The sequence below is a fragment of the Mastomys coucha genome, unplaced genomic scaffold (genome assembly GCF_008632895.1).
Source record: "Mastomys coucha isolate ucsf_1 unplaced genomic scaffold, UCSF_Mcou_1 pScaffold8, whole genome shotgun sequence".
NCBI lineage: Eukaryota > Metazoa > Chordata > Mammalia > Rodentia > Muridae > Mastomys > Mastomys coucha.
Window position 1 is genome coordinate 63,211,184 of NW_022196914.1, and position 27,156 is coordinate 63,238,339.

The window sequence follows — 27,156 nt, forward strand, 5'->3', positions numbered from 1 at the left end:
GGGTGGGGTGGGAGGACACTAAGTTCCAGCATGGCTTTCCAAGTGGGCCAAGCATAGGGATACGTATGTTCAGCACTATAATCTAAGCATTTTGGTCTGTAGAGTAATGAGTACATACATGTTTTGTGTTATGTCTTCAGAAGCTAACATTTAGGTAGGAGGTAAGCTTAGACTGTCCTTGGAGGTGCTTTTTATTTTGTGGCAGGCGGCCTCGGTATGAAAAGAAAAAAAAAAGTCTTGAAAGTGAAGGCTTGGATTCCAAGGTATATATTTAAAAAGGGAGTTGTGTCAAGACTAGTCATAAAATACGAAGGAGAATCCAGCCATCTGGACCCATTTATAAAATGTCTCAGGCGCTGTCTTAGTATTGCTGGAAGAACCTGGCAGGATTACCCCTTGCCAATATTGTCTTCAGCAAGCCCCGCGTGCCTAAGCAGCTGGACTGTGACTGGCCAGGCGGAAGACTCTAAAAGCCGTGGCCCACGGGGGAGATGGGCAGCTCTCCTCAAGTCCTTCACAGGCAGAGAAGGAGCACTGACTGCACACAGGAAGGAGGGCAGCTCCCTGGGGGCTTGTTACTTTCTCCATTAGCCTGCTCAACCTGCTGCTGATCATTGACAACGCTTGGCAGGCAGCTGGTGAGGGCAAGTTCAGGGCACTCCAGACCATGCCGCTTCCCCTGCATATTTAATGAGATGCACAGCATTGTCGGAGGACCGCTTGGGAATGGGGCTGGTTTCAGGACGGAGGTGAGAAAAGGCTGCAAAGTAGCTCTGTACTTCCTGGAGAAGTGGAGAGATAGATCTGGGAGATGCCTTTCATTCCCAGTAGCAAGGCCACTGCTGCGTCACTGGCTCTTCCATGAGAGTGACCACTGTAGCCAGCTGTAAGGGATACTGGCTTCCACCCAGCTGTGGAGGTAAATGACTTGTTATTAGTGTGCTAACACCTAAAGGAGGGGAAGTTTACTGTTACCTCGAGGACTTCTTACACTGGCTACATCTCGACTGAAATTTTTCAATTAACTTAAGGTTGCAAATTTTATAGTGTTGTCTTCAACAGATGCTATTAACTTTATGACAGCACAATCAAAGGCATTCAACGGGGAAGCGCTGAGAAGCCATTTCTTTATAGAGAGCCAGGCAAGGAGTGGTCCCCCTGCCACAGTGAAATTTATCATGTCTTTGCATCTGCTGTTCCCGGGGCCCCTGGAGGAATGGATTTTGCTTTTGCCGTCCAGTAATCCAGGATTCATTCTGTCTGTTTATCTACACAGCAAATTAACTTATTTTGATTTCTCTCAACAGCATTCATTCTCCCACTCCTAATTTAGCTTGTGTGTCACCCTCTGTATTCTGTCAAAGAGCTCAATAATTTCAAGATGGCTAAAAGCCCTTGCTTCCTAAGGGGGATAACATAATGCTTGGAATCACTGTATAGAGGTTGGGGATTTTTGTTGTTGTTGTTTTAAGTTTGGGAGTATATTCATGTTGCTCACACACCATGGAGAACAAACTACCAGTAAATTATTAGTTGTAACTCAAACAGTTGCTTACTTAAAGCCAAGACATTCTGACAACAATCCTTTCTGCCTCATTCACAAGAATAAAATAACACCAAGGGAATCTGCTCTGATCCCTAGCCTGTCTTCTCTGTACAGAGAACACCAAAGCTGGGGGTTCATGTGGTGAGTGGAAACAAAGAGCTCATTAAATACCAAAACTGGGGGTGGGGGGGGAAGAGACCCGAGGAATAAACATAAAATGGCGGCCCCTAGGAAGCCAGTGCCATTTTATAAAACACTTCATAGTCTGTGCTGATCTTCAAGCTTGAGGACAGCCATCCAGAGATACACTGAGAAGATTGATTTAACTCTGCCCTTCAAAGAAATCAAAGCTGCCATTGCCAAGGCTTCCATTAACCATCCCCGGACTTAGCGTTGCACCCTGGGCTGCCTGCCTAGGTACAACTGAAACTTCATTTTTTTTTCCTCCCTCACTTGGTCTTTCCCTGCGTAAAACCAAACCCTAGATTCTTTTACCTTCAGCCTCAAGTCTATACGGCCATCTGTGTATCTTAACAACTCTGCAGATCTACTTTTTTTTTTTCAAATGTAGTCCAAAAAGGCGAACTGAAATGTATACAGCATTCACAAAGCTGTGTGTTGTTTAAGAACGAGACTGTTCTGAGAGATGTTCTCGGGCATTTTTGTCAATGTGTGGATGTTAGCAAAAACATAGAGAGAACTTCAACAAACTATGATGATAATAACGTCCATAAGTGGTGTAATGGTTTGGGACCATGACTATACCTATAGTCTATCCATGTTTTGACAATACTGATGTTTGCTAGGGAAAAATGGGGGGGGGGGGTGTAGAAAGAATTGGGATAATGTTGTGTGTTGTTGTTAAAACTATATTATCACTAGAGTTCTCTAAAGCATCATAAGATATCAGAAGGACTGGGACTCAATGACAAGGCAATTCAGCGAGCTTCAAGTAAGATGGTGGATGGGGACTTTGGGGAATCAGAAACAACTGAGTTAGAAATGCTGTAAACATTAAAGTGGTCTCAGAGACATGCTCTCTATGGATAGCAAATTCAGAGTGGTACAGCCAATGACCCATGAATTATATTCATTGGTACCAGGTAGTGGGAGGCTTAAGAGATGCCTGGGTGCACCAAAGGAGATGGAGCTGGACCAGTGCATGCAAGGGCAAGAGAGAACTTCTGTGGTAAATCAAGAGTGATGGTGACACATTAGAACCAAGCCATGGAAAAGAAAGAACATAGAGTGTGCCTGGTGTCAGCACTGTGGGTAGACTTGAGGGACAACACAGCAGAATGACCCACTGATAGAGAATCTTGATGAGTAGGTGGGGCTCTCTGGTACTAACACAGGGAAGGGTAACTGTGCATTGTATAGACAATGTTGTTATGCACTGAACAAAATTCAATTTTCCTTGGGGAGAAATAGTAAGATTAGTATAGTATATTAGAGTTAGAGAGGTCAATTGTAGAAGGTTTTATTTTTATTTTAAACAAAAAAATGTCCTACTTTTTGGTCTCTAGAGCTTCAGCAATTTTGTTATACTGTATCCTGACTCTGAATTTAGGGTAGATGGGTTCATGCCATTTATGCTCTATGAAGTCCTCTCTGTTGAAGGCATGAATGCCACTTCTGGAGAAGAGCGCAAGACGGATTGAAACTGGAGTCCTACACATGACCTTCACTCCTTGCACACTGCTCTCTGAATTCATCCACCCATCTGCAAAGCAATACCTGAGAGACTCTCGAGTAGAAACTGGTGCCAGTTAATTCTCTGCCCATATGTGCGGCACTTGCTTGTAACTCACAACCTGCTGCTCCCGGGATTTGCTGGCTCTTGGATGTTTGAGAGCTCGGACACTTTATGGACTGCCAGCATCACTGCTGATACTCTGACCAGATACAGTAAGCCTTCATAGTGGTCAGGCCTTGGGAAGGTAATTAACACCATGATCCCCATAAGGCAGAGGCACGGCTAAGACACAAGCAGGGTCTCAGAGCCGTGCTTTACCTAACGGCACTACACGGGGTGCCTCATTTTGGAGGCAGTTATTGTGAAAAAAGTGATTTCCAGATTAATTAAATTGTTTGATTGCTTTGTAATTAGGATGGAGAAGTCCCGCGTCTTCACCACAGAGAAGCAAGCTGCAAATCTTTTTAAAAGGCATATGCTTTACCCACTATAGATTATTAATGTGCTTTTAATAGCTATCTGTTCACAAAATGACAGTTTCCGATGTCTCAGTTTTCTTGAAGGACAGAGGGAATCCAAGAATTAATGACCACTGCCATTTGAAACTCCTGGTGGATCAAAGAGTAAGTGCCACCCCACCCCCCATTTGAATCCTCATTCTCATTACTTGATGATCCCCTTAAATGAGCTGTGATGTTTTGCACCGTAACAATGTGGTATTTTCTGAAGGCCTCGCTGATCCTTAGCAACACATGGCCACTGCTTCACAACCTGAAGACCAGACTGTACAGTGCCAAATCTAGAATCTCCTTGTAGAAAGACTGGCTGCATGAAGTGGGGACTTGCAAGCTTTACACAGGGACCTCCAACAGAATGAGTCATGTGAAACCACAGTGCAAGTCGCCAGCTAACTTCGAGTGGATCCCGGTGGACCATAACAGGTGATGTGCGAAGGACAGTCAGAGATCTTCCTGTTACTTAGACACCTGTCTCCGAAGCTGGCTCCTGTCCAGATATAATTGTGGAATATTAATTAAACCTGGGCAGCTGTTTAGGCCCTAAATAACCAAGGACTATCTTTGATTGGCTAACAATGGTATGCTGTACTCACTGCAGGCCGGTGGCTAAAGGACCAATATCCTTGTGTGTTCAAGAGAAACACAGATTATGCACAATGCATTAAGGCTTTCTTATAATATGCGATTTCTCTGCCTAAACCTGGCATAGCCAGAACCACTGCCCACTGCTTAACTAAGTCAGGCAAGAAATGTTTATTAGTCCTCTACTTCACAGAAGGGAAAGGACATGATAAGATGTTCTAGCTGTTCTATAACAGCGGACTGCAAGCAGGTTAGGCAAGGAGATCTGTCAGGAAGCTGGCCACAACAGACAAGGGAAGTACAATAGTTTGGATGCAGCAACTGCAGATCTTAGGGAGGTACTGGCTAGAAAACCAATGTGGTTTGTTGAAATAACCACAGGATAAAGGTGGGAAATGAGCAATCAAGAATAGCTTATAATATATCTGATAGACAATCAGTGCTTCAGATATTATCATCAGAGAAGCTCCTCCTTGCAGTAGATGAGATCTAACACAGAGACTTGCAACTGGACTATATGCAGAGTACAACAGACTTTAGATCGCACATCCTAAACGGGATGTCACCATGAAAGCCCTGTACTCTCAGGCTCAGGGATGTCGGTGGAAAAGAAGAGGTGGGGGGTGGGAAATATAAAAGCCAGAGATGATGGGTGACTTCCAGGAAAAAGTTTCTTCTAGATACAACAGAATGGATACACATACAAATGCAAAGAGATTGTGGCAGCACACAGGAGGCTGACACCAGTTCAAGCCGGATAGGGTCCCAGCACTGGGAGGGGAAAGTGCTCTCAACTCCCACTCCTAAGCAAGAAGCTATCTGTAACTAACCAATACTTGCAGACAAAGAAAAGAATAGGATCTTTTCAGTGGGGTCTCAATGGGTATAACCACACTTCAGGGCAGGCCCTGTGCCTGGGAGCAATTAACCAACACAAAATGAATGAACTCATGACATCTTTGCAGATCTTTTTGTCTCATTTTGCTTTGGGTATATATATATATACCCAAACAAGACCAAATATATATATATATATATATATATATATATATATATATATATATATATATATTTGGTCTTGTTCTTGGTTTGTTTTTATTTTTAATTTTCATTTTTCTGAGGGTTTTGTGTGTTTCTTGGGTTTTTGGTTTTACTTGTTTATTTTTCAGAGAGAAAGAGAACACAAGAGTTTGGTGGATAGGATGGTAGGGCAGATCTGGGAGGAATTATGGGAGGGGAAAACATGATTAAAATATATTATCTGAAAATTTTTTCTTCAGTAAAAATATTTAGCAGAATAAAACATTTTTAAGCTAAAAAAATAAAATAAAATAAAGGCTTTAGATTCCAGGCAAATGGACGGACACTGGTATTTGCTGAGATGGGGGAAGGCTAAGGAAGGGCATATTTGGGAGTAGCAGAATTAGGAGCAGTGGCTGGATACCCAGATTAGCTTCAAATTGTCTGACTTACAGAGGCAACACTTCAGACAGCTGGGCATGCGTCTCCATGCCCTCGTGTTCATGTGCATGTGACACTGCTCTCAAAGGTAACAGTATTAGTATTAGAGGGTTTTTTTTCCTATACTTGAGAGAAAGAATAACTTTTTTCTGCTTCAGGTTATGTAATGCCTAGTGACTTAGTGTCGCTGACTTGTTTGCAGACATCCAAACCAGTTGACAAAAAAAACAAAACAAAACAAAAACAAAACAAAAAAACAGAAAGGAAAACTTTGATAGAGTAAAGATGAGAATTCAGGTAATAATCGTAACTGTTCTGTCTCCTGAAGGGAGCACAACGATTCAAATATTATGTTTTATTCATGTCTTCCTCTCACACATTCACAATCCTAAAAGCCTATGAGATCCAGATCAGAGGTTCTCAACCTGTGGGACCTGTCCCCTCTGGTAAACCTCTATCTCTAAAAATATTTACATTATAATTCAGAACAGTGGCGAAACGAGCTAGGGTGTAGCAACAACAATAATTTTATCATTGGGGTCACCACAACATGAAGAACTAACTATATTCCTCAAGAGGGTCACAGTATTAGGAAGGTTGAGGACCACCACGACTCCAGGAAAATACATAGATGCACAAAAGAGGTATTTGACTTCTGGGTGCCTAACTTGGCTCCTGTTACACAGTAAACTTGAAACACACTGCTTTAATTTCCAAATTCAATTAGCTTAAAGTTCTTGCTGTTTAGTGCACTGAGTCTCCTGTGAGAACAGACAGCAGATGAACAAGACACTGTGACCAATAACCTACTGACAGAAGCAGATCCGCATCTACCCATTTCAGATCACCTTGCAAAACCTATTGTGGACGTTTAGTCATCTGAAGAAAACATTTACCAAAACCAATGCCTTTAAAGGCATCAAAATTACTTAAACAAAAATCTCCCGATGATGGTAAATTACAGTATACTGTTTGACAACAGATTTACAATTCTCACAAACGTAATTTTTTTTTTCTTTTTCAAGGAGTGAGTGATGAGGTTATAGGGTGGAAGACATGTAGGGACTGGAGGAGAGACCCAGTACGAGGTCAACTCAGTGTCAGGAGACTCACAGATGTCTACTGTCTCTGCTTCATGAAGCCATTCCTCTGGAACTTGTGTCCTGTGTTTGAAATGTGGTGGCATTGACACGAATCCCTTGGAGAGATGCTGTAATGGGTTCCTGAGAATGTTTTAGCTTTCCATTGACCCTTCCTTATTACTCTGAATTGATGTCACATCTCAAGGTGATCCCTGGTAGAGACGAGTGCACGGTAAGAGTGGGGAAGAAAGTTGGCTTGGGGGCTGTACGTTTTCCTCCCCTCTACAGTAGTGCAACCTCTCGGCAATAGAGACGAGATTACTTTCACCCTTTGTTTAAAGTTCCTGAGCTGTGTTTGTAAGGTCAAGGAAGGGGAGGCAAGAACACAGTCACAGTAACAGATATTCCTAACTTCCATGCAATTACATGGAACTTGATTAGTGCTATTAATCTCAGATAACTAATTAGTCCCAGAATCTGGGTAGGATTGAGTTAAAGAATACGGCAGTGTGTACATGTTATTATTTTTTTTCTGTCTGACAGGAAGGGATTTCAATTTCTTAACATAATTAGATACAAAGAACTTCCCTTTTATCCTAGAAGAGGGGGATGTTATCAGGAAATTGGTTCTTAGACTGTTAGCTCCAACGGCTAAGTAATTTTGAGTCTGAACAGAAGCATTTTAATGAAAGGCTGAACATTCATATAGCTTCCTAAATGTACTGTAAAGGTGATGCTCATTATAAACCTTTCCCTTTTAGCTCCCTTTAGTTAAAGAATGAATACTAGAGCTGATCTGGTCCTATTTAAGACATTCTAAATGTTCCTATGGAATCCAGTGGGCAGGAATCTCATCAACACAACAAGATATAAGCGAGGGGTTTCCTTAGAAATAATTATTGTTTGGGCTGGAAATTTTTGCTAACCTATTCCTTCGTAAGGAAATCGCACGGGGCGAGATGAGAGTCTAACAGGTCTGAATTCCTAGTGTCAGTTCACAGAAACCACACAGATCAGGGCATCCCCGGGCATGGGCACTCGGTTCTGATAATGCTTCTCACACTTTTCCTTTACATTCCCTTAGATCAGAGAAGGAAGGGCTTTCACCCTGGGCTCCATCTGAAAATCAACTGGAAGCCAGATGCTGTTGTCCAGACCTTGCTCCACCCCCCTTGAACAAGGCGACTGCAGTAGGTGGTTGGGTTTGAGAAGCATATCTTAGAATTTGCTCGTGTCTGCAGGTGACTGTAGAGCTCTTCCCTAGGGCATACCTGGATTTCTGTTCCTTTGCCCAATGTACTCTAAAAGTCGATTTCCCACTCCTGGGTATATGAACTCAATGTCCCTTTTACATATTCACCCTCCTTTGACCTCTAAGAATTCTCAAAAGGGCAGTTAGACCTGAAATGCCTTCCCCATCAACACGAACAAACACTACTTGCCATCTCAGCACTTTCAATCCCACCCGCCCACAGGGGCTCTCCTGGGTTAAGATAAAGAAATGTCCTTGTCTAACAAAGTACTCCAAGTTCCCAGTGGGTTCCTGAAACCTCAAATAAAATAAATACTGTATTATGCTATGATTTTTTCCTACTTATACATACATTACAATATATTTTAATTTATAAGTTAGGTACCAGAACAGACTACTAATGTAAGGTTGAGATATGAAGTATCCCTTAAAAAGACTCATGTATAAAATGTAAAAGGCTTGGTTTCAAGCTGGTGGCACTACTGAAAATGACTAGACCGTCAAGGCTTGGATCTAATCAGTATATTCATTCACTGATGAGTTCATAGATTAATGGGTTATTCAGAGATGGGTCTGCAATAGCAGGTCATTTGAGGTGTGACTTTAATGGGAGTATGTTGTTGCTGGTCCTCTCCTCTCATTCATATTCTCTTCCCTTCTTCTTTCCCTCCCTCTCCCTTTCTTCTCCTCCTTCTCCTCTTCCTCTCTCCCATCACTCCACCATGAATTGAGCAGGTTTCCTCTGACATACACTTCTGCCACCACTCTGCCAAGACATTACTGTTACCACAGGCCCTTGGTGATGAGGTCTTGTGACCCGGGACTTAAATCTCTGCAACGTTGAGACCAGATGAAACTTCCCTGCTCTACAGTGGTTTCCCCAGGTATTTGTCCCAGTTGACAAAAAGATGCCTAACATAAACACCACCACATCTACCAGAGTGGATGGCTTTTTACTGCTGTTGTTTCTTTACTAAACACGGAACTTTCACCCTCTCACTAAAAGGAAACAGTTTTCAGCTTTTCTTTGTGTTATCCAAACTGGGGCCATTATTCAGGAAAAGACAAGATACTTAACTGTAGGCTTCAGACAGTGATCTGCCAAGGGACGTGACTAGGAAGAGATTAATGACAGGAAGTACAGACTGATGTCCTGGCAGGATATGGCTGAACAGCAGCCACTTCTTTCTTGTCCTTCAAGGGCCAGCAAAGAAGCTACAAATGGTTTACCTCTGGGATTTCCATTTAATGTTTCTTGATATTTAAAATTTGTATTTAAATTTAATATTTAAAGCTTACTATGGCTGCCTGAAGCCACAGAAAGCAAAGCCATGGGGAAGGGGCTACATCTCCTCACATGTTCCATCACAATTCTCCTCTACATATGCCCACGCATATCAATTTCTCCCTTCCTCTAACACAGCAGTTCTCAACATTCTTGGGGAGGTGGTTTTGAATGACTCTTTCATTTGGGTCACATATCAGATATCCTGCATATCAGATATTTACATTATGATTCATAACACTAGCAAGATTACAGTTATTGAAGTAGGAATGAAACAATTTTATGGTTGGGGGTCACTACAACATGAGGACCTGTATTAAAGGGTCACAACATTAGCAAGGTTGCAAACCACTGCTCTAAAACTAGGTCATTCACCCTACATGAGCTAAACTATGTATAATTCATACGTTCCTGGGTTAAGAACTAAAATATTTTTAAAACATCGGTAGGAAAATGTTCACTAACTATAGACTTTAATCATTGTAGTCAAACCATTTTTTATTATAAACAACACCTAACAATTCACGAGCAACACTTGACTTAAAATGTCTTCCATTCATGTTTCTCATTTTTCATGGCCTATTATTTTTGCTGTGTGATATTAAAATAGTTACACTTATTAAGACAGTTAATACCATCCATCTAGCTTGGTTTCCACAAATGACCATCAGAATCGAAGTAAGGCCACTTAATCTAATTATCAAATTATTTCTTGTAGAAAATATGCTCCATAGGGATATACATGCTCATTTAGGTCCACACTCTACTATGTTCTGTACACATTCCTGTTTGCCCATTATGATTTTAGTTAAGAACCTTAAAATAATTGGAGAGTGTAGTACAGGGAGTTGGTTCCAAAACGTACACAACTGTGAGGCCCTATACACACAAATACAAATCCTTTGAGAGCATTATCTGATGAGTTCACAGGCAGCAATTATATGTTGAACCCTTGTGGTCTTCTGAGATGTAATGATCCAGGGAAGAAGTTGTGACTAACCTCTTAAAGGTATACAGAATGTAGATTCCCCTCCAATAACCATGACTTCACTAACACTGAGTAATTCGTTTGATTTCTAGTATCAGGCATCATTTCCTTTTTGTGGAACAGGTCTTAAGTCCAATTAGAGAGCTGTTGGTTACCCTAAGTTGTACATGGCTCTACTTCACTCTTAAGGTTATCATGGCATGCTAGCATTTGATTCATAGGTACCACAGTTGGGAAGGACTTTGATTGGTTCCCTCCTTTGAAAGCCTGCATGGTGCCTTCTCGTACCATGAAAGCTAGTCAGGAAGAATTGCAGAAGAGGAGACAGAAAGACTGTAAGAGGCAGATCAGGGAATCTGCTGTGAGATTGTATCTCCTAGCAATGTCAGAAGCTACACCCATAAATTCTCACCAATGTGACTGTCCAAACCTGAGCTGAACAAGGACAACCCCAATGGACATGCCAAAGTGGATGGGGAAAAGCCCATGCATTTCCATGATGGCTAAGGATATTAAACACTCAACCCTATACAAAGAAGTACAAGCAACTAAGAAGAGCTAAGAGTGGGAGAGGTAGTCTTCCAAGGGGGAGGAGCAGACCAATTGATTGTCCAGTCTAAGTGGTCAGCCCCAAAAACATACATATATGTTAACATTATAGGAACTGAGCAGATTTTATTTGGGAATGTATATATGCAATAACAAATTAGTGTTGGGGGGTAGGGGAAGCCATGAAGGAGAGTGGGGAGGGAGGAAAAGAGAAATGTAATTATAATATTAAATTATAATCTTGAAATTAAAATAAAATAAAAATCATACTGGAATTTCGAAGACCTTTGAATGAAAAGAACATGCAAATGCATATTTTGGCATGTAAATTAGTGGACAGCTTTTCTTAGGAATCGATATAGGCTGAGCATGACTAAATTCAGAGAGCCAAAGAGCAATGACTCCCAGTGCTCCCTTTGCGCGAAGTTGGCAGGGACAGTGGGCAAAATGAAACGCTAACAACTCTGGAGAGAAGGTTTAAGCCGGAGCTTTGTATTCTGAAAATAACCCAGAGACCAAAAATGGCCCATGTTAGGATCAATAAAACACATGAAGGAGTGTTTAATATCCTTACCCATCATGGAAATGCAGATTCAAAGTACATCACGATTTTATCGCAGTCACTCATAATGGGCATCATTAAGAAAATAAACAACAAATGCTGGTGAGGATGAGGCCAGGAAGGGCAATGACACACTGGTGGTGTGAATGTAAATGACTCTCCACTATGAAAACCAGTATGGAGGTTCCTCATTAAAGTAAAGTAGAACTATGTGTGGCCAAGTTCAATTCCACCGAGAACATAGCCGTAGGATTCTAAATCAGTCTACTACAGAGATTCCAGCACATCCGCACTTACCGCCACAGGAGTTACAGCAGCAGAGGTGTGGAATCAGCCTGCATGCTCATCAGCTGATGAGCAGAGAAAGGAAATATGGATAGGGGCCGAAGAAATAGCTTAGTGGTCAAGAGCTCTTGCAGAAGACCAAGGCTCAGTGCCCAGCATCTGTATCACATGGCTCAAAACTGCCTGAAACTCCAGTTCCAGGGTAAGCAAAGACTCCTGGCCTTTCTGGACACTTGCACAAACATGGTACATGCACACAAACAGACACACACACACACACACACACACACTCACGTACACACACAGATAAAAATAATAAGTCTTTAAAAATAAAAATGTGGTTATATACACAATGGAGTTCATTCCTATAGAGGAAAAATATATAATTTGAAAGAAAATGGATACAAATAGATCATTCTGTTCAGCTAAATACATAAGACTCAAAAAAATATTGCATGTTTTCTGGCAGATGTAGGACATACATTACATATGTGTGAAGAGACATGAAAGAGGGGGAGGAAAATCTGGAAAGGAGAAGAGGCCTAAGAGGGAGAGAATTTATCATATATAAAAATGAATGTCAATAAAAAATGGTTTTAAATTAAAAAGAAATGACCAGTATCTATGGGTGTCAGGTCCGGCATGGCTGAAGGATCACCAATGAAAATACTGTCACCTTTCCTTTTGGGGGGCTCTGATGTGACAAACACTGACCATGGGGCTCTCCCATACTGGCCAGGAGAGAAGACCTAAGAGGACATAACAGACTGCGTTCATGGCGAGAAGTGAATTCCAGAAGGATATGCTTGGGTAACCTCATAAGCATGGCTGTCGATCTCTGCCCTGAAGGACAGTGATGAGAAAAGCAATTGAAAGGTAGGGACCATGGAGGCAAAGGAAACTGAGCAAGCAGAGACAGTCACAAAAGTAACCGCACATTTTTATAGCTTTGGATCATACTACCGAAACAATTCCATGCACATGGCAAAGAAAATGTAAACAATTCAGGTAGCTAAACAAAAAGATTTTAAAAAGTCTCTCACAGCTTCTGACCCTCTTATTCTTTTTTAATTATGGAATTATGGTTCTAGGAGTGGAACCCAGAATCCCCCAGGCCGTCCTCCCAGCCCAGACTCGCACTCAGATCCTCCAGGCTCCTTTCTAGACTTTGGGGCTGGCCTCCTCTATCATTCAGATAGTCTCTTACCAGAAATACATTACGTATCACGTCAGCATGAGATGTCCACATTAAAAAAATACCCCAAAGAGTACAGCACCATGTTTAATGCTTCGTATGTTTATAACTTTTTAAAGGTTCTAGGCTAGGTGGCTGTTCCCAATAATCTGCAATACCTTTTCATTTTAAGCCTTCCAAATCTTTAGCCCATCATTTTTCAGTACCAAGTAAAATTCTAATATGTATATCCCACAGTCTATTACTGGATATCTGTGCTGATTTGGATGTTTTCATGATCCCCTAAGGATCTGCTGAATGTCTGTGTGACTGTATCCCAGACCTAAGTTCCTAGAGGCAGAACTACTGGGTGCTGGGTAGGTACGCTGCCCATGCTGGGCTCTGGAGCCTTGTTCCTCTTCAAGAGCGCTGTACTGATTTGTCTCTTACTGGGCGCACAGGGCAGTACCCCCCTCCAGCTAGCCAACTATGACATTACTTTAAAATTTTATCTGCAAGTAGATGAGAAGCACACTGACAAGAATCTTTTCTGTTTTGCAGAGCTGTTGAGGTATAGCGCTACCATTATATATTATGGGATGCATGTTTTGCTATACTAATGTTTGCTGTGATCATCTCAACTAAAGCTATTAACATATGCAACATCTTGTTTAGCACTGTTTAAGTGATTCTGAGGGACGACCATTCAGATTTTTTTTATTGTTTTCTTTTATTTGGCCTATATGGGTATTTTACCTGCATGCCCATCTGTGGACTATGCGTATGCCTCATGCCCATGGAAGATAAGAGGTATGGCATCAGAGGCTCCAAAACAGTTACAGATGGAGGCTCTGAAACCATAGTTATAGAGGTTGTAAACTGTCATGTCGGTGCTGGGAATTCAACCCAGGTCCTCTGGAAGAGCAGCCAATGCTCTTTATAGCCGAGCTTTCTCTGTCCCTCCCTCCCTCCCTCCCTCCCTCCCTCCCTCTCCCTCCCTCCCTCTGTCACTCCCTCTGTCTCTCTGTCTCTCTGTCTCTCTGTCTCTCTGTCTCTCTCTCTCTCTCTCTCTCACCTCCTTTTGTGCATTTTTTAGTACAAGATACCTGGTTGATTCTTTATTCTGCTGGAGTTTTTACTTCTCTTTGTTTTCCACATGGAAGCAATTCTGTCAATACACTGGGGCTGTATTTCTCATTTCTCTTTGTCCTTTTGTGTGTTCATAATAACTGCCCCAGAGAAAACCTTATTAAGCTTATGTATTTTCCTTTATGATTATTAGGTTTTGAACATTGTTTGGAAAGACTTTCCTTCCTCAAAAAAAAATGATTTCCTAAATGCATCTACACTGTCTCTTCAGATTTTTATGGTTCCTTTAAAAACACATTAAAAAGCCAAGCGTGGTGGCATATACTGTTATTCCCAGCACTTGGGAGACGGAGGCAGCTGGAAGCCTGGTCTATGTGGTAAGTTTCAGGCTGGCCAGGGCTATACAGTGAGATTCTGAGACATATGTGCACGCGTGTGCACACACACACATACACACACACACCAAGAAAACTACTTAAAAATCTATATGAGTGTTATTTGGTATAAGACCTAGAGTAACTGCCCATGTGACCGCTTCCCAAACGGTTAATGAGTGGGCATAGCGACTGAATGATCTACAGATTTCTCGGGAATTCCCGCAGGATGCACCAGAGAATGTGAAGTGGTTGGGTGTCACAGTTGTGAAACACTGGGAGGGTGAGGGGATGATGGATGAAGACTAGGGCCATTGGCAAAGGTCCTCAGGGCCAAATTTCAGGTGATTCTTCACCTGTCTGGAAGTCCTATTTTCTCAAGGACTCCAGGAGGTTCTTATGTACACTAGACCTCCAGAATCTTAGCCTTTGAATGGTGATCTCTAACCCTGGCTTCACATTCAAATAGCCCGGGGATGCTGGGATACCCCAAAGCCCAAGCCACACTGTATACCAATTAAATGAGAATGGGGAGGGGTGGTCCCTGCGACCATCAGTCATTTCTAAGGCTTCCCAGGTGACTTCAGTGTGCATTTAAGTTTCCTATAGCTGTTTTAGATTCCGCTCTAAGAAAAAGGTAAATTTTACAGCTTAAGTTATCCTCCAGCCTTACAGTGTATGGAGATTCTCTAGAGAGCCTTTTAAAAGATACATACCGATGCCAGGTCAGACACCTGCAGTTTCTCCTTTAATTGGTCTGGGGCCTGTGTCTTTTAAGCTCCACTGTTGATTCTGATGTATGTATGCCAAGTTTTAGGCCCCACAGTGGAGAAATTCTCTCACTGCAAATGCAGCACAGTCACCCAGATGGATAAGCAGCCCCATACTCCTGTTCAAAATCTGGGGTGGTACTTAGGGAGTCCATATTTCTAAGTAGCTAGCTCCTGCAGCAGCTATGGTTCTGAAACCCCCTGTGGGAACCACACTGCTGTGTGTCGGAATCATGAGGGTTTTGCTTTAGTTAAAAGACATAATAAAGCCCCTGGCTGGTTTTGATTGATCGTTTTCTTTTAAAGTAGCTTCAAGGTACAAGAGAGAGTGAAATGTCAGTGGGGCATAGGAAATGAGAACATATAGAGGAGGAACCCCAAGTTTATATTTCTTTTAGAAGTCCTGAGTCAATGGCTTTGACTCTGGACAGGGAGTCTATGTCTAAGGCACACTTTAGAAAGGAAGGCTGTAGACAGAGATCATGGAGGAAGTTAGGTATGGTGGCCCGCATCAATAACGCTAGCACTTGGTAGACGGGGGAAGAAGAATCAGGAGTTCAGGGTCAGCCCGGGCAACATGACACTCTCACAAAAGTGAGAGAAACGGAATTCTGATTTGGACTGGTAAGTGGATTTGGTTTTGCTAATGACAGTAAGAGAGTAGACAGACGCGGTGGTAAGTTTGACAGTGGGCAACCCTTGGATCTGAGATGCTGGTGGGGCAGAGATGGAGAAAGCCACTACACAGAGGCAAGCATCTGTGCTGAGGAGAAAGGTCTCAGCTGGAGATAAAGCTGTAGGAAGATCGGTGCACACCCACGCGTGAGGAAGTATCGACAGGGCCAGTGATTCTGACAGTTACACTGGGTGAGAGAACAGGAAGGTGCCGGCCTGCAGATGCAGGGGGAGAAAATAAAGAGAAACTTCCTGGTGGTTAAATGTGCAGGCTGCTCAGGCTGAGTCGTGTGTGTCCGTGTCCATGTCCATGTGTGTGTCCGTGTGTGTGTGTGTGTGTGTGTGTGTGTGCGCGCGCGCGCGCGCGCGTTTAATCAGTAGACTGGCCACAGGGAGATGATGGTGGGTCTCCTCCAGGAGAACATTATGAACACCAGGTATGAAGCTCCAGTGTTGTGCTGCCACCAATTAATCTAGGGCAACGTTAAATCTGAACTAGCTTCCCAGGGTGCTTGAAAAGGACTTGATGACTGTTTTTTCAAAGACAGATAATAAAGATAATGAATAACAACATCTACATTTGGTTATTAATTAAGCCACAATTTCAAAGTAAGAAACTTCAAATGTTATGTTAGTTAATAATATCATGGTGTGATTTTTAAAACCCTGTATTTAAAACGTGCTATCAGCTGTAAAATGGATAATTCCTAAGTCGGGGGTTAGCTTTTACATTTTATGATACCTACTGGCTGAAAAACAAAATTTCAACCTTTCTCCTTTAGTTCAGAGGATTTACAAGCTGGTAATCTTTATAAAGAACAAGTTTAATCAGGAATATTGAAGCATCTTATTTTTGATTAGCATATATATAAATACCTGAATACCTGTGTGCATTTACTCAATGACATATTTTTTCTATGTAGCCTTCACTAGCTTCATACTAGAAATTATCCTGCCCCACTTCTCAAGTGCTTGGGTTATTGGCTTCTGAATAACACACTATGATATATATATATATGTATATATATATATATATACACACACACATATGTATATATATACACATATGTGTATATGTATATATATATTATTCTATGTCTGACATATGCATACAACATGCACTGAAAAAAATTATAGAACATTTTGACTAAAAAGATAAATAAAGAAAATGGTTTTACTGGTTTTCGTGATGCTTTCAAGAGCAATTAACTCACCTAAAACAAAAAGACATTTTTATTCAGTAATACATGTCATCAAAACCAGTCCATCCTGGCTGAGATGTACTGCCCTGGAGCAGATGCAGGCTCAGAGTGGACGCTATGCGGAAGACACTGACATCTGCCCATCACCACCATGGGGCTGACTAAAGCAAAACGGAACTGAGGGGGAAGCTCAGCATTGTTCCTGATCCTGGGAAATGCCGCCCATAAAACTGTTAACTGTTAAACAGGAGGCAGATGGTGAGAGGAGAAGCAAGCACATGTGGGAGTTTTCTGCTAAAACATTTAAAACCCATAGAAAGGAACTGCTCACTTTTAAAATAACCTTTTAAAACGGGATGGGAAAGGTAACACATACTCGTGATAGAAGACTTCGAAAACGCGTTAACTAATAAAGGTGAAAAACTAGTCCTTTTAATATATTTTTGTGATATTTTTACTAACCTGCTTTTGATGGTGTAAATATGCATATATGAGCATATTTAAATTGGGTTATAAGCCATACTTTTTGTGCTCTGCTTTTTATGACTAGGAGGCAATTACAATTCTCCTACATACCATACGCTATTTACCAATTTTTTTTCTTGGTGCTATGGATTTAGTCCAGGACTTAACACATGCTAAGGGCACTTTCTACCCCTGAGCTACAAGTGATGAATTTACTCATCCCTCTTCTCTCTGTTCGATGCTGAGGCTAACTTCAGTTTTGTAGAAGTATAAATAATGTTTCAATCAATATCCTGAAATGTGTTTTTTTTTTTTTTTGAGTACTTCAGTGTCATTTCCTTATATTTTCCTTCCAAAAATGCAGCTAATAGTTTAAGTTGATATGAACTCTTTTGGGGATTCTTGTTTTAAAGGTCACGACTCTCTGGGGAATGACCAAATTGACATCAATGCATGAAGAAATGCATTTCGCTATACCATCATTTAAAGTGAGTATTACCACGTTTATGTTTATCTTTCAATATTTGCAAAGCAAGTGGGAATGGCAGCTCATCATTTTGATTTACATTTGATTAGTGAGATTACACTCTCATCTGGTCACCGGTTGTCTATGTCTTTTCTTCTCTTTACACTTCTGAGGGCTCTGTCTTCAGGCCCTTTGTGCATTCACTTAGTGAGGCTCTGGAATGTCTCATACATTCATCTTAAAGAGTCTCCGAAGTTACCAAGACTGTCTTCCCATTATATTTGTTACTGATGTTTCTTCAGTTATGTGTTAATGCCTTAATTTTATTTGTGGTGTTTTTAAACTTACAGAACCTATTTAAGATGTGTGTTATCTTCTTTAAGTTATATGTATATGGGTATGTGTGGTGGGTCAGTGTGCACACGAGGGCCATGGAGGCTGGAAGCAGCAGATCCCTGAGCGCTGAAGTTCCAGGTGGTTGTGAGGTACTGGCAGGGGCTCTGGGGATCAAACTCAAGCCTTCTGCAAGAGCGGTATGCACTCACTGCTGAGCCATCCTGCTCCCCAGCAGTTCTCAACCTGTGGGTCGGGAGCCTTTTGGAGTGGAACAACACTTTCACAGGGGTCGCCCAAGACCATCAACAAACACAGACACTTACATTACAATTCATATCACTAGCAAAATTACAGTTGATCACCACTACATGAGGAGCTGTATTAAAGGGCTGCAGCATTAGGAAGGCCAGGAACCACTCACTGCTCTAACCCTTAAACTCTCAATATATTAATATAGGCAATCTTCCCCACCCAGACACTTTTCCCTACTTTATCATACTCAGGAGTTATCTCTCTTTATAAAGTATGCAACTTTATAATTTATATTACACATCAATATTTCACATTATACATGACTTATCATATTAAATGTTTTACATACTAATTTTTTTATTTCTGGTTTTAACTTTTACAGGTAAATTCAAGTTACATGAAAATTGTTTTATGTATCATGTGTTGGGAGCTCACTATTTCCTTATCTTAGGCAAGTCAGGTGGGACCACTGAGTCCATCCGGCTAGCCCTCTCTACTCAGGTTTCCCAGGTGTATCCTGGAGTGACCCTGTCAAGGTAGCTCGCAGTCACCATGGTAAGCAGCCTCCGCCTTAGGAGGAGTCCTCATCTTGCTTGAGTCCTGTCTTCCATCGGTTGACGCCACCACCCACACTGCCAGATGTCCTTGTATTTAGAAGATAGACACAGCTGTGTTTAGCTAAGTCTAAACACGACTTTGGAGCCTGGGAAGGTTGTATGAGGCTCTGCCTAAGGAATCTACTATGGTGGCAGAAGAGTGGGAGAAGTTTTCCTTGGTGATAGTGGTGCACATGGTTAATATCTCAGCACTTGGGAGGGAGAGGCAGGTGGATCTCTGTGCGTTAGAGGCCACTCTGCCAGCCTGATCTACAGAATGAGGTCCAGGATAGCCCAAGGCTGCACAGGGAAACACTCTCAAAAAAACAGAAAAACAAAAAGCCAACAACAACAAGTTTCCTTTGGAGGGCATCACTGTTACCTTCTGGAACCTAGAATGCTGAGCAACAGTACCTGTGACTCCTCTGCACACTGCTATCTCACAGTCTGCGTGTTCTTCCAGGTCGCACAGCCTCTGGGACTCACTCTGGTATTCCTGAATATTCTGTGATCTATCACTGCCTGCATCTCCTTCAACATGTGTGTTTTCAGAGATGGTTTCAAAGTTAGACAGACACATACACGTGCTCATGATCTCTGACGGAAAGTCTCCCAACATTTATCCTTTTCTTCAATGAGGACAGCATGTCATTATTGACAATAACTCAGCTTTCAAATAAGGTTCTGTTTTGATTCTTTTTTTTTAATTTTATTTTCATAGCAATCCCTTTCAAGACTCTTTCTGGATTTTATGGAGCTTACTTCCTGCTCTTTGGGGATGTGTGGTAGGATGGTATGGGAAAGAACACAAAATACTGACATAAATTTGTTCATTTCATCTGTAATTATTTTGAACTGGTTATACATAGAATATATACCATAATTTCTGTGTATCTGTCTTGTACATAGCTGAGCTTAGCACAAGCTTAAGACACACCCACATAGTTCTCTTGCATTATCTGGATTATTTATATCATATAAACATAATAACTTTTAACATTTTTGACTTAACATTTCAGTTCAATTTTGTGTACTACTTGACCATGAAGAGCTTCCTAGAATAAAATTAGACACTAAAGAGGAGAGATTTTCATAAAATGCTTTTAGTGTTTTGCTAGAATAAGATAATGACCATTAGTCTAAATTAGATGGTTTGCTGAATTCTGAAATTCTCCATTTCTTCTCATTTTCTAAAGGATTTTTAGTAGGAATAAATGATGAATTTTATCAGGTGCTTTTGTAATATTTACTTAGACAAACATCTGACCCATTGCTGTTTTAACACTGTTCATAGTTAATCAGCATTCTTGAGATAGAGCCCAGTTATTCTTATACAGTTCCACTAAATGTTAACACTCATATTTCAAAATGTAGTTACGTCTGTAATTTTCCTACTCTAAGGTGCAAGGTATTTTGTTTTTTGTTTTTTGTTTTGTTTTGTTTGTTTGTTTTTTTCATTTATGACATATGAGAAAATCATTGTTGCTTTTTATACTAGAAAATTACTATCTTAAAATGTTTACAAGGTATACCTGGAAACTTACTTTACTAAAATCATGAGTTCAAAGGAAACAATATACTGTGAGTTCTTTGGAACTGGTTGTCCTGGACTCACTCTGTAGACCAACCAAACTGGCCTCAAATTCAGAGATCCGCCTGCCTCTGTCTCCCAAGTGCTGGAAATAAAGGTGTGTTCCACCATGCCCAGCTTTCTTTTTATTTTAGGTGTTGAGAGTTCAATTGTCATCAGACCCTAAGATGCAAAAATCACGTCTTCAGTAAAGAATACAAAGCCAACATACATCAACTCTAAGACCAGAAAGTTGGTACTGGGTAAGTGTACAAAATACATTTCATACTCAAAGTGCAAAAATTAATGGGAGGCTACCAAGCTTCCCTTTCAAATGCCCATTCTAACTGGGCATAAATTCATGAGATTGCATAGAGCGCTTGGCCCTGGGTAATTGTAGTGTGTGATGGTTATATTTATTTTTTCAAGTGTTTTATTTAAGAATCATTTAAAACAAAACACTGAAACTGCAAAATGCAGCTTTAGAAGAAGTAATTTAAATAATATTAGAAAACTATAAACAATCTAATCACCTCATTTAATAATAAAAAAAAGGCTAAGTCTGAAGACAAGAATGAACTGTTCAAAATCAAATTTATTGTGGGAAGATCATGGTAAAGACTTTTAAGAATATGAGCATATCAGTTTTAAATCAAAGAGGAAAAAGTAAACTTAGTCCATAAGTCTGAGGCCAGATGTTCACAGCATCTAATTCCCAAACAGATGAAGCCCTTCAGAACGTCTGTTCCCTAGAGAAATCCTTGGGTGCATCTGTATTAGAGGTTCCTACCAGTGCAGAGGACCTTAGAATGGGAGTTTTCTCTTCTCAACCTAGTTTCCCCGGTAGACACCATGCCCTAAGACATCCTGAAGCTTGTTACTCATCCAGGACCTGACAGTTTTACCCTGTTCATCTCTTGACTCCTCTATTACAAGCCATATATATATATATATATATATATATAATCATGCTGGAGGCTTTTTATACTTGTAACTACTATAAAGTGATATGCAACAACAAATATAAACTTGCATGTTTCTTTTTGGAAAAGTGAAGTCTGCTATCCCCAGCTCATTTACAATTCTTTGATAGAAATACAGAAGACACACAATGAGCTCTCCAGTGAATTCAAGCCCCTGTGGAGATGTAGGCTTTCCTCTGACTCCCCAGGAGGCATTCTCAGGGCATATTCCAGTACAAAAGGCAGAGACTTGGGGAACATGGTTCAGAGCTGGCTCCAATTCTAAGCAGCCCCAGAATACTTAGAGGCACTGTATGTTTACTTTTTTATTTTTTTAGATTTACTTATTTATTTTATGTATATGAGCACACCATTGCTCTCTTCAGACACACCACAGGAAGGCATCAGATCCCATTACATATGGTTGTGAGCTACCATGTGGTTGCTGGGAATTGAACTCAGGACTTTCAGAAGAGCAGTCGGTGTTCTAAACCTAAACTGCTGAGCCATCTCTCCAGCCCACAGATAATGATTTTCTAGAACAGTTTTCACACTGTGTGCGGTCAGGCGCACACATGCACATAACCAAATCTTTTGTTCAGGCAAAAGATTATTCTGAGTACAAAATGTGACAGGCTGAGCTTCTCTGAGTGAAAACAAATGTTGGGTAAAGGAAAGTGAGGCAAGACTCTCACAGAGGCAGCCTGTCTGCAAGTACTGAGGTTCTGATCCATTGGGGCTAAGCTTTTTAATGCCTTTAATTCCAATCAGCTGGATGCAGAGCAGGTGCACTAGGCAAAGGACCACCAAAGGCAGTACGAACACAGAAAACCATCACTGGCAACTCCATGAGTGTCCCTGTAGAAACAAATTCATGGAGCCCACATCCCACCAGCGATACAGACTCCAATCAACTGAGTTCCAATTCACCTCTCGTTTACATATGGTTTCTGTGTCACGAACTCAAGTGGATCATGGCAAGCCTTCAGAAGTTTCTTAAAACCTCACTCTGTTATACTTCATAATACTTTTAAAGCAGTCACTTTTACACAGTGAGATGCAGGCACGGAAGCAAGCTTTATTACTCCCAGTGAGTAGATGAAGAGACCTTCAGGACAGCCTGTATGACAGACCCAGTGTAGTGCTGCTGACACATGAAAGAGATAGATGAAGACTCAGGTTCCTTACCACAGCTCTACCATCTGACACCTACATCCTTAAGTGCATCAGCACTGGCTAGCAATCCGAGAGTAAGAGGTTATGTGATAGTAGCCCACTACAGTTACGTGGCAGCTGGAGGTTCCTATGGGATGGTCTCATCCCCAGTGCCTGGGCGGAAGACAGCTCCACAGCCTGCTTAAAAAAACCTATCTTCATCCGTCTACCACCGGATGCTATGATGTCATTAGGCATTCAGTTCCTAGAAGTTTAGTACAACTAGCTATTGTTTCAGTTACAGAGAAACACACTTAGGAGGAGGACAGAGATGCATCAAGTGACTTTGACTTTCCCCTCTAACACACTCCTGATGCTTATTCAATGTCATCTGCAGCAAGCCTTCAAGAACATTTTCTGAAGACACAATTTCTAGCTTCTAGGGTCTGAAATTTTTCAGGATATTAATGACTTCCCCCAGTACCATGGACAAGATAATAAAAGGTCATATGTTTATGGTTTTTTTACCTTTTTAAATTACATTTATACTTTATTCGAGGGAGGAAAGAGAGAACCACATGCTGGGCACACATGTGGAGGTCAGAGGACAAGTTGCAGGACCCAAGAATCAAACTCAGGTTGTAAAGCTTGGCAGCAAGTAGATTTACCCACTGACAGTAGTGCCAAGACTGGCACTTTAAATGACTCTGTCCCAGAGGAAGACAACAAAGCAGTTAAGTATTGATCATAAACATTTATGAACTATGCTATCCATCATAATGTTTCCTATAGGAACAGAAAATTCTGGGCAGAGTTGAACTGTTATGGCACAGTCATAAAATGGACCTTAATAGGGCATATAATGATATGGAAAAAATTGCAAAAATAACTATACAGACAGATACAAAATTGTATCTATGGTCTCAGACTTATATGTATAATAAGTGTACATATACATAAATGTTATAAATAATAGGTATATATATATACATATATACAAATATATATAATATATTTGCCCCAGAAGTTAAGTAGTTCATTTGAGTGACAATCAAGATTTTTGATGAGTTTTATACTCTGTATATTTTCACAAGTTTTGTTAACTTTCTATAATGAGCGTGAACAGGTTTTAGAAACAGAAAGAGTTCTTTTAAAAGCTCATTAAATATACCTAAATATTTCAGGTATTTGTCAAGCAAAGGTTAATTCTTCCTTCTGAGACTCTAGATTTTCCTTCACCTTTGTCCTCTCCAGTCGAAGAAACACAAACCGGTTCGAAACTCCAACGAAGGGGTGTGTCTGGCTCCTCTTGCCCGTACTTGACCTCCAAACTACATATGGTTCCCACCTCTGAGCTGAGATACTTGAACATTTCATCACCAGCTCTGTAATTACCCAGTGTTGCTCCTAACATAAAAGCTGAGACTTTGAAAAGCCTGCAATTTCCATGGCTTTTGTGGAGAGGCATTCACATGCTGCTGTGGCCAACTCAAAAATCTGCATTAAAGCATCATTAAAGCTGGAGTTGCAATTATGCCAGAGTGAGTGAGTTCAAAGTCAGAGACAGCCGAGCTCTATGTGATACTTAAATAGGCCAGGAGAAGAAAAAGGTTTCTTAACACGTGTACTTGAATTTAAAGTACAGGCTTCCACACTTCTATGCTTGGCAAGTCCAGGTACGGGCACTTCGGTTGTACAGAGCCTGTGGCCTTCTGGAACCAGGGTCAAGACCCTGGCCATGCCCCTCAATACGTGGAGCCTTCAGGTCAAGTTCTTTGACCTCTATGGACTTGATCTCTTTGTGACAGGACAGTTAATCTGGATATTGCCTAGCTCACAGACTCTCACTGAAGAAAGTCTGCATTTGCATACAGCTGCAGATTCCTGACTCAACTTCTGGGAGAATTCGAGGTTCAGAGGAAGGGCGAGGCAGAAACCCAAGAGCCAAAGCCACCAAGAGTCACACACTGGGGCAGCTGCAAAGCTGTCTGCTCTGCAGCCATTTTGTCTGAAAACTAACTATGAGGGTAAGAAGGGAGACCATGCAGAAGGGATTTTATGTATATCTTTTCTTTTGAGAGCAAGCAGTTTTGAGAGCAAGCATTTTTTTCATATAGAAGAGATGCAGCAGCCATGTCAATTGGTGATTTCTCATGACAAACTTATACATTAGAAGAGCTTATTTCCCCAAATTTGAATATCTGAATATGCAGGTATTAAAATATATATATTCAAACATGTCATTTATATAATTTCATGTACTAAATTTAATCCAATGTTATTTACTAAATCATTTTAATTTCCAATTGTAATATTTTACAAAATTTGAAATTAAAGACATATCTACCTCTTTCAAAATGAGTCCCAGGACAGCCAGACAGCTACCCTGTCTCAAACAGATAGAGAGATAGATTGATATCTTTCCCATTTCCTCTGCTAAACAAAACAAAACAACAGCAATAACAACAACAAAAACCCATTAGATTACATTCCTAAAGCTAGCCATGAAGGTCTATTCCCTTATTTGCTCACTTCCTCCTTCTAAGGCTGACTACCAAGGTCCAGCTGTCAAAGTATTGAAGTATTGCAATCCAAGCCCACTTTGGTTCGCTTAATTAACACGCCCAATTAAAATTAAATACCTCATCCTAACATGGCCTATCCCCTTTACGTTCATAAGCTGCCATTTTCCTATGTGCCACATATGTTTTCTCTGTATCCAGAGGCAGTCCTTTGTCCTCTGGTGCAAATACTGCTCCCCCTCTTCCTTGTTACCTCCCCGTTTTCTGTCCTCTCTCTCCTGTTATTGTCTGCTATTCCATGCCCTCTGACCCTCTGGAGCAAGCCAATCTCCTTTGAGCTGAGAACTTGGTCTTTGATCCTGAGATGATATGTTTCCTAATACTAAAAAATGACCTTTTGTTTGTTTGTTTGTTTTTTGTTTTTGGTTTTTTTTGAGACAGGGTTTCTCTGTGTAGCCCTGGCTGTCCTGGAACTCACTCTGTAGACCAGGCTGGCTTCGAACTCAGAAATCTGCCTGCCTCTGCCTCCCAAGTGCTGGGATTAAAGGCGTGCGCCACCACTGCCCGGCTAAAATGACCTTTTTTAAAAAAAATTTTCTCTTATCTCTCTCCTTCCCTTCCTTCTTCCCAGAACTCCCCCACCCCTGAGTGGTGTGGTGTGGTGTGGTATGGTATGGTGTAATGTGTGTATGTGTGGTGTGTGTGTGTATGTAAATGCTTCAAGGACAACTTTTGGTGAGTCAGTTCTTGTCTTCCTCCTTATTGAGCAGGGTCTCTCATCTGTCCCTGCATACTCCAGCTAACTTGAGCAGGAGCTTTGGGCCAGTTCTTGTTTATGCCTTCTATCTTGATGTAGGATTTCTGGGATGACAATTGCCCATCACTGTGGCATTTGCCAGGCTTGTGGGGCAAGGGCTTTTACCTGCTAAGCCATCTCCCTTGCCCAAACTGGGTATTTTGGTGCCCTAGCTAATCAAGAATGCTAGCCTAAGCTTGGCATACTGATGTATATCTAAATCTAGTACTTAGAGGTTGAAGCTGGAGGATCACCCTGAATTCAAAGCCAGCCTGTGCTCCATAGTGAGTCACCTTGGCCTATATAGCTATACAATAAGACTTTGTCCCTACCCTTCCCCCCAGAAACCTTCCCAACTAGAATTTATAGAATTTACAAAAATATACAGTTTCAGCTATCCTTGTCTAACTTCTGTTTGGATTTGAGAAGCTGTAGCTGTATCACCTTAGCAACTAAATTAGTAAAGCCTTTGAAAGGCAATAGACCTTTTAACAAGGTGAGAGGTCACACAGTGAACAAAGGGAAAGTTTGCTAAGACCTCTTTCAAAATGAGTTCCAGGACAGCCAGAGCTACCCTATGTCAGATAGATGGATGGATGTATGGATGGATAGATAGATAGATAGATAGATAGATAGATAGATAGATAGATAGATAGACAGACAGTAATTAAGATAGGGTGCTATATGGGGTTTGGTGTGGAATTCAACATCTGGGAAGACTCTTTGTTTGGGAGGAAGCAAAATTTCACCTTACATCAGGGAAATGCTACATTTTAGTCTTAAGACTTCAAAGCTGCAAGCCTTTTTATATAAGCAGCTGTTTATCCAGCAAACATTTGGGAACCATCTGAGTTGATCTAATCTTCTTCCCCTTTTTCTTTGTCTTCTTTTGCATTCTATATTGCTATGCAGTCCTTTCATTTGCTGCTTTTCAGCCTCCCCATGG

General features: G+C 41.1%; 1 protein-coding gene across 20 annotated transcripts in view; it reads right to left on the reverse strand.

Moving 5' to 3' along the window:
• Mast4 (microtubule associated serine/threonine kinase family member 4) overlaps positions 1–27,156 on the reverse strand; it is a 604,035-nt gene that overhangs the window by 75,675 nt on the left and 501,204 nt on the right. The gene's annotated exons all lie outside the window — the stretch shown is intronic.